Here is a 16507-nt window from a genome sequence, read left to right on the forward strand (position 1 = left end):
ACTTGGGTTTGAACTTTGGAAGCAGTTTTTTCAGGCTCTATGGGACCAAACGGGCTGAAATTTTGGAATTGTGATGAAATTTGTAGTCCATATCGAATTAAGTCACAAAATCTCCATAAAGATGTATTTTTAGATGAATCCTGATTTTTATGGACGCTTATTTCATACTTGGGTTTGAACTTTGGAAGCAGTTTTTTCAGGCTCTATGGGACCAAACGGGCTGAAATTTTGGAATTGTGATGAAATTTGTAGTCCATATCAAATTAAGTCACAAAATCTCCATAAAGTTGTATTTTTAGAAAAATCCTGATTTTTATGGACGCTAATTTCACACTTCGGTTTGAACTTTGGAAGCAGTTTTTTCAGGCTCTATGGGACCAAACGGGCAGAAAATATGGAATATTGATGAGAGTCGTTGTTCAAATCAAATTCAGTCACAAAATCTCTATAATGTTGTATTTTTAGAAAAATCCTGATATTTATGGACGCTTATTTCAGACTTGGGTTTGAACTTTCGAAGCAGTTTTTTCAGGCTCTATTGGTTCAAACGGGCTGAAATTATGGAATAGTGATGAAATCTGTAGTCCATATCGAATTCAGTCACAAAATCTCCATAAGGTTGTATTTTTAGAAATGCATGATTTTTATGGACGCTTATTTCAGACTTGGGTTCGAACTTTGGAAGCAGTTTTTTCAGGCTCTATGGGACCCAACGGGCTGAAATTTTGGAATTTTGATGAAATTTGTAGTCCATATCGAATTCATTCACTAAATATCCATAAAAATGTATTTTTAGAAAAATAATGATTTTTATAGATGCTAATTTCAGACTTGGATTCGAACTTTGGAAGCAGTTTTTTCAGGCTCTATGGGACCAAACGTGCAGAAAATATGGAATTTTTATGAGAGTCGTTGTTCAAATCAAATTCAGTCACAAAATCTCTATAAAGTTGTATTTTTCGAAAAATCATGATTTTTATGGACGCTTATTTCAGACTTGGGTTCGAACTTTGGAAGCAGTTTTTTCAGGCTCTATGGGACCAAACGGGCTGAAATTTTGGAATTGTGATGAAATTTGTAGTCCATATCGAATTAAGTCACAAAATCTCCATAAAGTAGTATTTTTAGAAAAATCCTGATTTTTATGGACGCTAATTTCACACTTGGGTTTGAACTTTGGAAGCAGTTTTTTCAGGCTCTATGGGACCAAACGGGCAGAAAATATGGAATAGTGATGAGAGTCGTTGTTCAAATTAAATTCAGTCACAAAATCTCTATAAAGTTGTTTTTTTAGAAAAATCTTGATTTTCATGGACGCTAATTTCAGACTTGGGTTCGATCTTTGGAAGCAGTTTTTTCAGGCTCTATGGGTTCAAACGCGCTGAAATTGTGGAATTGTGATGAAATTTGTAGTCCATATCGAATTAAGTCACAAAATCTCCATAAAGTTGTATTTTTAGATGAATCCTGATTTTTATGGACGCTTATTTCAGACTTGGGTTTGAACTTTGGAAGCAGTTTTTTCAGGCTCTATGGGTTCAAACGGGCTGAAATTATGGAATAGTGATGAAATCTGTAGTCCATATCGAATTCAGTCACAAAATCTCCATAAAGTTGTATTTTTCGAAAAATCATGATTTTTATGGACGCTTATTTCAGACTTGGGTTCGAAATTTGGAAGCAGTTTTTTCAGGCTCTATGGGATCAAACGGGCAGAAAATATGGAATAGTGATGAGAGTCGTTGTTCAAATCAAATTCAGTCACAAAATCTCTATAAAGTTGTATTTTTAGAAAAATCTTGATTTTTATGGACGTTAATTTCAGACTTGGGTTCGATCTTTGGAAGCAGTTTTTTCAGGCTCTATGGGACCCAACGGGCTTAAATTTTCGAATTGTGATGAAATTTGTAGTCCATATCGAATTCAGTCATAAAATCTCCATAAAGTTGTATTTTTAGAAAATGCATGATTTTTATGGACGCTTATTTCAGACTTGGGTTCGAACTTTGGAAGCAGTTTTTTCAGGCTCTATGGGACCCAACGGGCAGAAAATATGGAATAGTGATGAGAGTCGTTGTTCAAATTAAATTCAGTCACAAAATCTCTATAAAGTTGTATTTTTAGAAAAATCTTGATTTTTTTGGACGCTAATTTCAGACTTGGGTTCGATCTTTGGAAGCAGTTTTTTCAGGCTCTATGGGTTCAAACGCGCTGAAATTATGGAATTGTGATGAAATTTGTAGTCCATATCGAATTCAGTCACAAAATCTCTATAAAGTTGTATTTTTAGAAAAATCATGATTTTTATGGACGCTAATTTCAGACTTGGGTTCGAACTTTGGAAGCAGTTTTTTCAGGCTCTATGGGTTCAAACGGGCTGAAATTATGGAATAGTGATGAAATCTGTAGTCCATATCGAATTCAGTCACAAAATCTCCATAAAGTTGTATTTTTCGAAAAATCATGATTTTTATGGACGCTTATTTCAGATTTGGGTTCGAAATTTGGAAGCAGTTTTTTCCGGCTCTATGGGACCAAACGTGCTGAAATTTTGGAATTGTGATGAAATTTGTAGTCCATATCGAATTAAGTCACAAAATCTCCATAAAGATGTATTTTTAGATGAATCCTGATTTTTATGGACGCTTATTTCATACTTGGGTTTGAACTTTGGAAGCAGTTTTTTCAGGCTCTATGGGTTCAAACGGGCTGAAATTATGGAATAGTGATGAAATCTGTAGTCCATATCGAATTCAGTCACAAAATCTCCATAAAGTTGTATTTTTCGAAAAATCATGATTTTTATGGACGCTTATTTCAGACTTGGGTTCGAAATTTGGAAGCAGTTTTTTCAGGCTCTATGGGACCAAACGGGCAGAAAATATGGAATATTGATGAGAGTCGTTGTTCAAATCAAATTCAGTCACAAAATCTCTATAATGTTGTATTTTTAGAAAAATCCTGATATTTATGGACGCTTATTTCAGACTTGGGTTTGAACTTTCGAAGCAGTTTTTTCAGGCTCTATTGGTTCAAACGGGCTGAAATTATGGAATAGTGATGAAATCTGTAGTCCATATCGAATTCAGTCACAAAATCTCCATAAGGTTGTATTTTTAGAAATGCATGATTTTTATGGACGCTTATTTCAGACTTGGGTTCGAACTTTGGAAGCAGTTTTTTCAGGCTCTATGGGACCCAACGGGCTGAAATTTTGGAATTTTGATGAAATTTGTAGTCCATATCGAATTCATTCACTAAATATCCATAAAAATGTATTTTTAGAAAAATAATGATTTTTATAGATGCTAATTTCAGACTTGGATTCGAACTTTGGAAGAGTTTTTTCAGGCTCTATGGGACCAAACGTGCAGAAAATATGGAATTTTTATGAGAGTCGTTGTTCAAATCAAATTCAGTCACAAAATCTCTATAAAGTTGTATTTTTCGAAAAATCATGATTTTTATGGACGCTTATTTCAGACTTGGGTTCGAACTTTGGAAGCAGTTTTTTCAGGCTCTATGGGACCAAACGGGCTGAAATTTTGGAATTGTGATGAAATTTGTAGTCCATATCGAATTAAGTCACAAAATCTCCATAAAGTAGTATTTTTAGAAAAATCCTGATTTTTATGGACGCTAATTTCACACTTGGGTTTGAACTTTGGAAGCAGTTTTTTCAGGCTCTATGGGACCAAACGGGCAGAAAATATGGAATAGTGATGAGAGTCGTTGTTCAAATTAAATTCAGTCACAAAATCTCTATAAAGTTGTTTTTTTAGAAAAATCTTGATTTTTATGGACGCTAATTTCAGACTTGGGTTCGATCTTTGGAAGCAGTTTTTTCAGGCTCTATGGGACCAAACGGGCAGAAAATATGGAATAGTGATGAGAGTCGTTGTTCAAATCAAATTCAGTCACAAAATCTCTATAAAGTTGTATTTTTAGAAAAATCTTGATTTTTATGGACGCTAATTTCAGAATTGGGTTCGAACTTTGGAAGCAGTTTTTTCAGGCTTCATAAGACCAAACGGGCAGAAAATATGGAATAGTGATGAGAGTCGTTGTTCAAATCAAATTCAGTCACAAAATCTCTATTAAGTTGTATTTTTAGAAAAATCATGATTTATATGGACGCTTATTTCAGACTTGGGTTCGAACGTTGGAAGCAGTTTTTTCCGGCTCTATGGGACCAAACGGGCTAAATAGATTGAATGGTGATGAGAGTCGTTGTCGAAATCGACTTCAGTCAAATAATCTCCATAAAGCTGTATTTTTAGAAAAATAAAGATTTTTATGGACGCTAATTTCAGGCCTGGGTTCGAACTTTGGAAGCAGTTTTTTCAGGCTCTATGGGACCAAACGGGCTGAAATTTTGGAATTGTGATGAAATTTAAAGTCCATATCGAATTAAGTCACAAAATCTCCATAAAGTTGTATTTTTAGAAAAATCCTGATTTTTATGGACGCTTATTTCAAACTTGGGTTCGAACTTTGGAAGCAGTTTTTTCAGGCTCTCTGGGACCAAACGGACTGAAATTTTGGAATTGTGATGAAATTTGTAGTCCATATCGAATTCAGTCACAAAATCTCCATAAAAGTGTATTTTTAGGAAAATCCTGATATTTATGGACGCTAATTTCAGACTTGGGTTTGAACTTTGGAAGCAGTTTTTTCAGGCTCTATTTGTTCAAACGGGCTGAAATTAGGAATAGTGATGAAATCTGTAATCCATATCGAATTCAGTCTTAAAATCTCCATTAAGTTGTATTTTTCGAAAAATCATGATTTTTATGGACGCTTATTTCAGACTTGGGTTCGAACTTTGGAAGCAGTTTTTTCAGGCTCTATTGGTTCAAACGGGCTGAAATTATGGAATAGTGATGAAATCTGTAGTCCATATCGAATTCAGTCACAAAATCTCCATAAAGTTGTATTTTTAGAAAAATCATGATTTTTATGGACCCTAATTTCAGACTTGGGTTCCAACTTTGGAAGCAGTTCTTTCAGGCTCTATGGGACTAAACGGGCTGAAATTATGGAATAGTGATGAAATTTGCAGTCCATATCGAATTCTGTCGAAATTCCGAAAGAGATGGGCAATGGGAAAGGACGGAAACCTGGAACTTCCATGTTTTGCTATGATAAACAACTGACATTGTTGTCTTTTAAACCAAAACCGAATAAGCTTATTCATCTTTTATCAAGCTGCGATGAAGAAGGTACAATCAAGGCAAACAACGGAAAACCCCACATGGTTCAATTTTATAACCAAACAAAAGGCGGGGTTGACACTTTAAACCAAATGTGCAGCGTGATGTCCTGCTCTCGCGAAACCAACAGATGGCCGATGTGTCTCTTTTATGGAACTTTTAACATAACATTCGTAAATAGTTACCTAATATATACCCACAACATGTTTTCAAAAGGGAAAAAACCAAAAAACCGTCGCGAATTCTTAAAAGAGCTCCATGAATCGCTGGTGACGCCATTTTTGAAAAAAAGGCTGGAAATACCTAACTTTCGGTCCACCCTAAAGCATAATATTCAGCAAATTTTACCCAGTCCACAATCAGAAATTGAAAATGTTAACGGGGAACCAAAGAAGCGCAAAATATGTCACTTCTGTCCATCAAGCAAGCGAAGAATGACCAAGTCTTTCTGCAGGAAATGCGCCAAGAGTGTGTGCGGTTAGCACAAAGTTGAGCTTTGTGCCTCATGTGTTAAATGAGGTTTTTTACTATCGTTTTATTCTTATATTCTTTTATATATTATATTCAAAGGCTGTGCATGAAATAAGGCACTTTACTTTAAGTTTTTTTTTATTCTGTATTTTAAAAAAGGTAGTTCCTTAAAAAAACTAACAAAGAGGCTCGAAACTAATGCAAAGATTAATGCGATAAAAAATAATATTTTTGTTTATAATTTTTTTCTTTTACTCCTAAATAAAAAACGTTACAAAAAATGATTTTGGTGTATTTTTGACTTGCATAGTTCGCATATAAGAATTTCTTAAAAACAAAGTTCGTCGATTCGACGAGTTATAACCTTAGTGTAGGGTAAAAATATAATAACCATCCAGGGTTAATTGAGCAACTCTTTTTCCAAAATAACAACTTTTGAAGAATATCGGTGACAAAAAACCGTACAAACGATATGGGTATCAAATTACGCGTCTCAACCTACACAACCCGAACGGCTCGGTGAAAAAATGATCAGTAAGCTCCTTGGCTCTTTTTTTTCTCCAAATATACATTTCTTTCTAAACACACATATATTTTTATACATTTGTGGTCACACATTCATTGCTTCATTCACATGCAAACATACATATTACATTTTTTAAATTTTTTAAATTTTGCGTGTTTTTGAAGTTAGGTTAGGTTAGAACATGGAAAAAGGTATTAGAATTCAATCACAAACCAGTGTATACAAACCTAGCGTAGCCCACAAACTACTTGAAAACTGGGATGTAACTCTAAAGGGGACGCGAGCAGGCGTTATTAATGGGGCAATTTTTTGTTACAGAAAATAACATGGAAAATAGGTATTAGAATTAAATCACAAACCAGTCTATACAAACCTAGCGTAGCCCACATACTATTTGAAAACTGGGATGTAACTCTAAAGGGGACGCGAGCAGGCGTTATTAAAGGGGCAATTTTTTGTTATAGAAAATCACATTTAGGTTAGGTTATATATATATACCATTAAAATCCATTCATCACAGTGTGAACATAAAAAGAATGCGGCAATGTAAATTGTTTACCAATAACATACAAAAATAGTATAAAGTATCTGGGTATCATAGTAGATAAGTCCAAAATACGGCAACCAGAGTAAGAAAACTCATTTACTTATTCATTAGATTGAGAAACATCCTATCATATAATATGATTAAAACTATTTATTTCTCTCTCGCCCAATCTATTCTACAATATGGTATAATTGGGTGGGGGGGGGACTTTCAAAATTAACCTCTTATAGTCCAAGCGATGACCGTAAAAATCCTACCCCATAGGTCACATGAACCAAATTAGTAATAGGCTTTAACCCCAAATAAGATTAGTTAAAAAAACGCAATCATCCAGATTTCGGCCCGGGAGGAGTCCTGGAAAGCGACGACTTCCGGTGTCATTTTTGGGATGAAATATCCGACGTGCCACATTACCAAAACTAACGGCAAAAGTTGATTGCAAATTTGTTATGAAAAAAAAATCGTTCGGCCAACTTTTGTGTGGGGAGGAGTACCTAACAAATGACATTGTAGGTATCCTCCAGATGCGGCAAAATATCTCATCGGCCACACGAATGAAATCGATGTCAGAATTTTGATAAAAATTTCCTGTTTACGAATATGTCGTTCGGCCGAGGAGAACCTTGTGGTCTACGCCATTATTCTAGCGAAAAATACCTTCTTTCTAGCGACATTTTTAAATTACCCGCGTAAGGAGCATCAGCTTGGTGAGCGGTGAGTGCCGGCAGAGGGAAGCGGCCGCCCCTTGTCAGCAATAATTAGAGCCACTCGGGCCGCTGCGCAGTACCTAACAAATGACATTATAGGTAACCTCCAGAGGCAGCAAAATATCTCATCGGCCACAATAATGAAACCTATGTCAGAATTTAGATTAATATTTCCTGTTTACGAATATGTCGTTCGGCCGAGGAGAACCTTGTGGTCTACGCCATTATTCTAGCGAAAAATACCTTCTTTCTAGCGACATTTTTAAATTACCCGCGTAAGGAGCATCAGCTTGGTGAGCGGTGAGTGCCGGCAGAGGGAAGCGGCCGCCCCTTGTCAGCAATAATTAGAGCCACTCGGGCCGCTGCGCAGTACCTAACAAATGACATTATAGGTAACCTCCAGAGGCAGCAAAATATCTCATCGGCCACAATAATGAAACCTATGTCAGAATTTAGATTAATATTTCCTGTTTACGAATATGTCGTTCGGCCGAGGAGAACCTTGTGGTCTACGCCATTATTCTAGCGAAAAATACCTTCTTTCTAGCGACATTTTTAAATTACCCGCGTAAGGAGCATCAGCTTGGTGAGCGGTGAGTGCCGGCAGAGGGAAGCGGCCGCCCCTTGTCAGCAATAATTAGAGCCACTCGGGCCGCTGCGCAGTACCTAACAAATGACATTATAGGTAACCTCCAGAGGCAGCAAAATATCTCATCGGCCACAATAATGAAACCTATGTCAGAATTTAGATTAATATTTCCTGTTTACGAATATGTCGTTCGGCCGAGGAGAACCTTGTGGTCTACGCCATTATTCTAGCGAAAAATACCTTCTTTCTAGCGACATTTTTAAATTACCCGCGTAAGGAGCATCAGCTTGGTGAGCGGTGAGTGCCGGCAGAGGGAAGCGGCCGCCCCTTGTCAGCAATAATTAGAGCCACTCGGGCCGCTGCGCAGTACCTAACAAATGACATTATAGGTAACCTCCAGAGGCAGCAAAATATCTCATCGGCCACAATAATGAAACCTATGTCAGAATTTAGATTAATATTTCCTGTTTACGAATATGTCGTTCGGCCGAGGAGAACCTTGTGGTCTACGCCATTATTCTAGCGAAAAATACCTTCTTTCTAGCGACATTTTTAAATTACCCGCGTAAGGAGCATCAGCTTGGTGAGCGGTGAGTGCCGGCAGAGGGAAGCGGCCGCCCCTTGTCAGCAATAATTAGAGCCACTCGGGCCGCTGCGCAGTACCTAACAAATGACATTATAGGTAACCTCCAGAGGCAGCAAAATATCTCATCGGCCACAATAATGAAACCTATGTCAGAATTTAGATTAATATTTCCTGTTTACGAATATGTCGTTCGGCCGAGGAGAACCTTGTGGTCTACGCCATTATTCTAGCGAAAAATACCTTCTTTCTAGCGACATTTTTAAATTACCCGCGTAAGGAGCATCAGCTTGGTGAGCGGTGAGTGCCGGCAGAGGGAAGCGGCCGCCCCTTGTCAGCAATAATTAGAGCCACTCGGGCCGCTGCGCAGTACCTAACAAATGACATTATAGGTAACCTCCAGAGGCAGCAAAATATCTCATCGGCCACAATAATGAAACCTATGTCAGAATTTAGATTAATATTTCCTGTTTACGAATATGTCGTTCGGCCGAGGAGAACCTTGTGGTCTACGCCATTATTCTAGCGAAAAATACCTTCTTTCTAGCGACATTTTTAAATTACCCGCGTAAGGAGCATCAGCTTGGTGAGCGGTGAGTGCCGGCAGAGGGAAGCGGCCGCCCCTTGTCAGCAATAATTAGAGCCACTCGGGCCGCTGCGCAGTACCTAACAAATGACATTATAGGTAACCTCCAGAGGCAGCAAAATATCTCATCGGCCACAATAATGAAACCTATGTCAGAATTTAGATTAATATTTCCTGTTTACGAATATGTCGTTCGGCCGAGGAGAACCTTGTGGTCTACGCCATTATTCTAGCGAAAAATACCTTCTTTCTAGCGACATTTTTAAATTACCCGCGTAAGGAGCATCAGCTTGGTGAGCGGTGAGTGCCGGCAGAGGGAAGCGGCCGCCCCTTGTCAGCAATAATTAGAGCCACTCGGGCCGCTGCGCAGTACCTAACAAATGACATTATAGGTAACCTCCAGAGGCAGCAAAATATCTCATCGGCCACAATAATGAAACCTATGTCAGAATTTAGATTAATATTTCCTGTTTACGAATATGTCGTTCGGCCGAGGAGAACCTTGTGGTCTACGCCATTATTCTAGCGAAAAATACCTTCTTTCTAGCGACATTTTTAAATTACCCGCGTAAGGAGCATCAGCTTGGTGAGCGGTGAGTGCCGGCAGAGGGAAGCGGCCGCCCCTTGTCAGCAATAATTAGAGCCACTCGGGCCGCTGCGCAGTACCTAACAAATGACATTATAGGTAACCTCCAGAGGCAGCAAAATATCTCATCGGCCACAATAATGAAACCTATGTCAGAATTTAGATTAATATTTCCTGTTTACGAATATGTCGTTCGGCCGAGGAGAACCTTGTGGTCTACGCCATTATTCTAGCGAAAAATACCTTCTTTCTAGCGACATTTTTAAATTACCCGCGTAAGGAGCATCAGCTTGGTGAGCGGTGAGTGCCGGCAGAGGGAAGCGGCCGCCCCTTGTCAGCAATAATTAGAGCCACTCGGGCCGCTGCGCAGTACCTAACAAATGACATTATAGGTAACCTCCAGAGGCAGCAAAATATCTCATCGGCCACAATAATGAAACCTATGTCAGAATTTAGATTAATATTTCCTGTTTACGAATATGTCGTTCGGCCGAGGAGAACCTTGTGGTCTACGCCATTATTCTAGCGAAAAATACCTTCTTTCTAGCGACATTTTTAAATTACCCGCGTAAGGAGCATCAGCTTGGTGAGCGGTGAGTGCCGGCAGAGGGAAGCGGCCGCCCCTTGTCAGCAATAATTAGAGCCACTCGGGCCGCTGCGCAGTACCTAACAAATGACATTATAGGTAACCTCCAGAGGCAGCAAAATATCTCATCGGCCACAATAATGAAACCTATGTCAGAATTTAGATTAATATTTCCTGTTTACGAATATGTCGTTCGGCCGAGGAGAACCTTGTGGTCTACGCCATTATTCTAGCGAAAAATACCTTCTTTCTAGCGACATTTTTAAATTACCCGCGTAAGGAGCATCAGCTTGGTGAGCGGTGAGTGCCGGCAGAGGGAAGCGGCCGCCCCTTGTCAGCAATAATTAGAGCCACTCGGGCCGCTGCGCAGTACCTAACAAATGACATTATAGGTAACCTCCAGAGGCAGCAAAATATCTCATCGGCCACAATAATGAAACCTATGTCAGAATTTAGATTAATATTTCCTGTTTACGAATATGTCGTTCGGCCGAGGAGAACCTTGTGGTCTACGCCATTATTCTAGCGAAAAATACCTTCTTTCTAGCGACATTTTTAAATTACCCGCGTAAGGAGCATCAGCTTGGTGAGCGGTGAGTGCCGGCAGAGGGAAGCGGCCGCCCCTTGTCAGCAATAATTAGAGCCACTCGGGCCGCTGCGCAGTACCTAACAAATGACATTATAGGTAACCTCCAGAGGCAGCAAAATATCTCATCGGCCACAATAATGAAACCTATGTCAGAATTTAGATTAATATTTCCTGTTTACGAATATGTCGTTCGGCCGAGGAGAACCTTGTGGTCTACGCCATTATTCTAGCGAAAAATACCTTCTTTCTAGCGACATTTTAAAATTACCCGCGTAAGGAGCATCAGCTTGGTGAGCGGTGAGTGCCGGCAGAGGGAAGCGGCCGCCCCTTGTCAGCAATAATTAGAGCCACTCGGGCCGCTGCGCAGTACCTAACAAATGACATTATAGGTAACCTCCAGAGGCAGCAAAATATCTCATCGGCCACAATAATGAAACCTATGTCAGAATTTAGATTAATATTTCCTGTTTACGAATATGTCGTTCGGCCGAGGAGAACCTTGTGGTCTACGCCATTATTCTAGCGAAAAATACCTTCTTTCTAGCGACATTTTTAAATTACCCGCGTAAGGAGCATCAGCTTGGTGAGCGGTGAGTGCCGGCAGAGGGAAGCGGCCGCCCCTTGTCAGCAATAATTAGAGCCACTCGGGCCGCTGCGCAGTACCTAACAAATGACATTATAGGTAACCTCCAGAGGCAGCAAAATATCTCATCGGCCACAATAATGAAACCTATGTCAGAATTTAGATTAATATTTCCTGTTTACGAATATGTCGTTCGGCCGAGGAGAACCTTGTGGTCTACGCCATTATTCTAGCGAAAAATACCTTCTTTCTAGCGACATTTTTAAATTACCCGCGTAAGGAGCATCAGCTTGGTGAGCGGTGAGTGCCGGCAGAGGGAAGCGGCCGCCCCTTGTCAGCAATAATTAGAGCCACTCGGGCCGCTGCGCAGTACCTAACAAATGACATTATAGGTAACCTCCAGAGGCAGCAAAATATCTCATCGGCCACAATAATGAAACCTATGTCAGAATTTAGATTAATATTTCCTGTTTACGAATATGTCGTTCGGCCGAGGAGAACCTTGTGGTCTACGCCATTATTCTAGCGAAAAATACCTTCTTTCTAGCGACATTTTTAAATTACCCGCGTAAGGAGCATCAGCTTGGTGAGCGGTGAGTGCCGGCAGAGGGAAGCGGCCGCCCCTTGTCAGCAATAATTAGAGCCACTCGGGCCGCTGCGCAGTACCTAACAAATGACATTATAGGTAACCTCCAGAGGCAGCAAAATATCTCATCGGCCACAATAATGAAACCTATGTCAGAATTTAGATTAATATTTCCTGTTTACGAATATGTCGTTCGGCCGAGGAGAACCTTGTGGTCTACGCCATTATTCTAGCGAAAAATACCTTCTTTCTAGCGACATTTTTAAATTACCCGCGTAAGGAGCATCAGCTTGGTGAGCGGTGAGTGCCGGCAGAGGGAAGCGGCCGCCCCTTGTCAGCAATAATTAGAGCCACTCGGGCCGCTGCGCAGTACCTAACAAATGACATTATAGGTAACCTCCAGAGGCAGCAAAATATCTCATCGGCCACAATAATGAAACCTATGTCAGAATTTAGATTAATATTTCCTGTTTACGAATATGTCGTTCGGCCGAGGAGAACCTTGTGGTCTACGCCATTATTCTAGCGAAAAATACCTTCTTTCTAGCGACATTTTTAAATTACCCGCGTAAGGAGCATCAGCTTGGTGAGCGGTGAGTGCCGGCAGAGGGAAGCGGCCGCCCCTTGTCAGCAATAATTAGAGCCACTCGGGCCGCTGCGCAGTACCTAACAAATGACATTATAGGTAACCTCCAGAGGCAGCAAAATATCTCATCGGCCACAATAATGAAACCTATGTCAGAATTTAGATTAATATTTCCTGTTTACGAATATGTCGTTCGGCCGAGGAGAACCTTGTGGTCTACGCCATTATTCTAGCGAAAAATACCTTCTTTCTAGCGACATTTTTAAATTACCCGCGTAAGGAGCATCAGCTTGGTGAGCGGTGAGTGCCGGCAGAGGGAAGCGGCCGCCCCTTGTCAGCAATAATTAGAGCCACTCGGGCCGCTGCGCAGTACCTAACAAATGACATTATAGGTAACCTCCAGAGGCAGCAAAATATCTCATCGGCCACAATAATGAAACCTATGTCAGAATTTAGATTAATATTTCCTGTTTACGAATATGTCGTTCGGCCGAGGAGAACCTTGTGGTCTACGCCATTATTCTAGCGAAAAATACCTTCTTTCTAGCGACATTTTTAAATTACCCGCGTAAGGAGCATCAGCTTGGTGAGCGGTGAGTGCCGGCAGAGGGAAGCGGCCGCCCCTTGTCAGCAATAATTAGAGCCACTCGGGCCGCTGCGCAGTACCTAACAAATGACATTATAGGTAACCTCCAGAGGCAGCAAAATATCTCATCGGCCACAATAATGAAACCTATGTCAGAATTTAGATTAATATTTCCTGTTTACGAATATGTCGTTCGGCCGAGGAGAACCTTGTGGTCTACGCCATTATTCTAGCGAAAAATACCTTCTTTCTAGCGACATTTTTAAATTACCCGCGTAAGGAGCATCAGCTTGGTGAGCGGTGAGTGCCGGCAGAGGGAAGCGGCCGCCCCTTGTCAGCAATAATTAGAGCCACTCGGGCCGCTGCGCAGTACCTAACAAATGACATTATAGGTAACCTCCAGAGGCAGCAAAATATCTCATCGGCCACAATAATGAAACCTATGTCAGAATTTAGATTAATATTTCCTGTTTACGAATATGTCGTTCGGCCGAGGAGAACCTTGTGGTCTACGCCATTATTCTAGCGAAAAATACCTTCTTTCTAGCGACATTTTTAAATTACCCGCGTAAGGAGCATCAGCTTGGTGAGCGGTGAGTGCCGGCAGAGGGAAGCGGCCGCCCCTTGTCAGCAATAATTAGAGCCACTCGGGCCGCTGCGCAGTACCTAACAAATGACATTATAGGTAACCTCCAGAGGCAGCAAAATATCTCATCGGCCACAATAATGAAACCTATGTCAGAATTTAGATTAATATTTCCTGTTTACGAATATGTCGTTCGGCCGAGGAGAACCTTGTGGTCTACGCCATTATTCTAGCGAAAAATACCTTCTTTCTAGCGACATTTTTAAATTACCCGCGTAAGGAGCATCAGCTTGGTGAGCGGTGAGTGCCGGCAGAGGGAAGCGGCCGCCCCTTGTCAGCAATAATTAGAGCCACTCGGGCCGCTGCGCAGTACCTAACAAATGACATTATAGGTAACCTCCAGAGGCAGCAAAATATCTCATCGGCCACAATAATGAAACCTATGTCAGAATTTAGATTAATATTTCCTGTTTACGAATATGTCGTTCGGCCGAGGAGAACCTTGTGGTCTACGCCATTATTCTAGCGAAAAATACCTTCTTTCTAGCGACATTTTTAAATTACCCGCGTAAGGAGCATCAGCTTGGTGAGCGGTGAGTGCCGGCAGAGGGAAGCGGCCGCCCCTTGTCAGCAATAATTAGAGCCACTCGGGCCGCTGCGCAGTACCTAACAAATGACATTATAGGTAACCTCCAGAGGCAGCAAAATATCTCATCGGCCACAATAATGAAACCTATGTCAGAATTTAGATTAATATTTCCTGTTTACGAATATGTCGTTCGGCCGAGGAGAACCTTGTGGTCTACGCCATTATTCTAGCGAAAAATACCTTCTTTCTAGCGACATTTTTAAATTACCCGCGTAAGGAGCATCAGCTTGGTGAGCGGTGAGTGCCGGCAGAGGGAAGCGGCCGCCCCTTGTCAGCAATAATTAGAGCCACTCGGGCCGCTGCGCAGTACCTAACAAATGACATTATAGGTAACCTCCAGAGGCAGCAAAATATCTCATCGGCCACAATAATGAAACCTATGTCAGAATTTAGATTAATATTTCCTGTTTACGAATATGTCGTTCGGCCGAGGAGAACCTTGTGGTCTACGCCATTATTCTAGCGAAAAATACCTTCTTTCTAGCGACATTTTTAAATTACCCGCGTAAGGAGCATCAGCTTGGTGAGCGGTGAGTGCCGGCAGAGGGAAGCGGCCGCCCCTTGTCAGCAATAATTAGAGCCACTCGGGCCGCTGCGCAGTACCTAACAAATGACATTATAGGTAACCTCCAGAGGCAGCAAAATATCTCATCGGCCACAATAATGAAACCTATGTCAGAATTTAGATTAATATTTCCTGTTTACGAATATGTCGTTCGGCCGAGGAGAACCTTGTGGTCTACGCCATTATTCTAGCGAAAAATACCTTCTTTCTAGCGACATTTTTAAATTACCCGCGTAAGGAGCATCAGCTTGGTGAGCGGTGAGTGCCGGCAGAGGGAAGCGGCCGCCCCTTGTCAGCAATAATTAGAGCCACTCGGGCCGCTGCGCAGTACCTAACAAATGACATTATAGGTAACCTCCAGAGGCAGCAAAATATCTCATCGGCCACAATAATGAAACCTATGTCAGAATTTAGATTAATATTTCCTGTTTACGAATATGTCGTTCGGCCGAGGAGAACCTTGTGGTCTACGCCATTATTCTAGCGAAAAATACCTTCTTTCTAGCGACATTTTTAAATTACCCGCGTAAGGAGCATCAGCTTGGTGAGCGGTGAGTGCCGGCAGAGGGAAGCGGCCGCCCCTTGTCAGCAATAATTAGAGCCACTCGGGCCGCTGCGCAGTACCTAACAAATGACATTATAGGTAACCTCCAGAGGCAGCAAAATATCTCATCGGCCACAATAATGAAACCTATGTCAGAATTTAGATTAATATTTCCTGTTTACGAATATGTCGTTCGGCCGAGGAGAACCTTGTGGTCTACGCCATTATTCTAGCGAAAAATACCTTCTTTCTAGCGACATTTTTAAATTACCCGCGTAAGGAGCATCAGCTTGGTGAGCGGTGAGTGCCGGCAGAGGGAAGCGGCCGCCCCTTGTCAGCAATAATTAGAGCCACTCGGGCCGCTGCGCAGTACCTAACAAATGACATTATAGGTAACCTCCAGAGGCAGCAAAATATCTCATCGGCCACAATAATGAAACCTATGTCAGAATTTAGATTAATATTTCCTGTTTACGAATATATCGTTCAGCCAAAATTATATTAAGGAGAACCTTGTGGTCTACGCGGGTAATTTAAAAATGTCGCTAGAAGAAAGGTATTTTTCGCTCGAATAATCGCGTAGACCCCAAGGTTCTCCTCGGCCGAATTTCGGCCGAACGACATATTCGTAAACAGGGAATTTTTATCTAAATTCTATAATAACATTTCCAAAAATAAGTAACCGATCAAGATCACGTGGCAACTTAGAAATACCTAAATTTAAAATTAGCGCTTCTCAACACCATTATACTTATCAAGGTATAAAATTTTTAATTCACTCCCATATAAAATCAAATCTGAAAAAACTTATAAAACCTTTAAATTACAAATAAAACAAC

This window comes from Hesperophylax consimilis, chromosome 9 (assembly GCF_061612785.1).
Source record: "Hesperophylax consimilis isolate HC1 chromosome 9, BYU_Hcon_1.0, whole genome shotgun sequence".
Taxonomy (NCBI): Eukaryota; Metazoa; Arthropoda; class Insecta; order Trichoptera; family Limnephilidae; genus Hesperophylax; species Hesperophylax consimilis.